Here is a 403-nt window from a genome sequence, read left to right as displayed (position 1 = left end):
AAAGAGATTAGTTTCTAAGTTAGGACTTTCGTCATTGAGAATTGATTGTTGTGAAGATGGTTGCATGTTATATTATAAAGATGATGCAATTTAAGCAGTTGTAAATTTTGCAGAAAGCCTCGTTTCAAGAGGCTTTCCAGCGGGAATATGGTCGCTATCAAGTCGATGCATTATTTACCTCTTATACCTAGGTTAAAGAGGTTATATGCGTCGATGAGTTCTGCTCCTCATATGAGATGGCACTTTGAAAATAGAAGACCACCTGGTGTTATGTGTCATCCTTCAGATGGAGAAGCTTGGAAGCACTTTGATAGGACATATCCAGATTTTGCTAGTGAACCAAGGAACATTCGGTTAGGTCTGTGTGCGGATGGCTTCACGCCTTTTTCTGTATCTGCGACAC

Source organism: Nicotiana attenuata, unplaced genomic scaffold (genome assembly GCF_001879085.1).
Source record: "Nicotiana attenuata strain UT unplaced genomic scaffold, NIATTr2, whole genome shotgun sequence".
Taxonomy (NCBI): Eukaryota; Viridiplantae; Streptophyta; class Magnoliopsida; order Solanales; family Solanaceae; genus Nicotiana; species Nicotiana attenuata.
Note: the sequence above shows the minus strand (reverse complement) of the source record.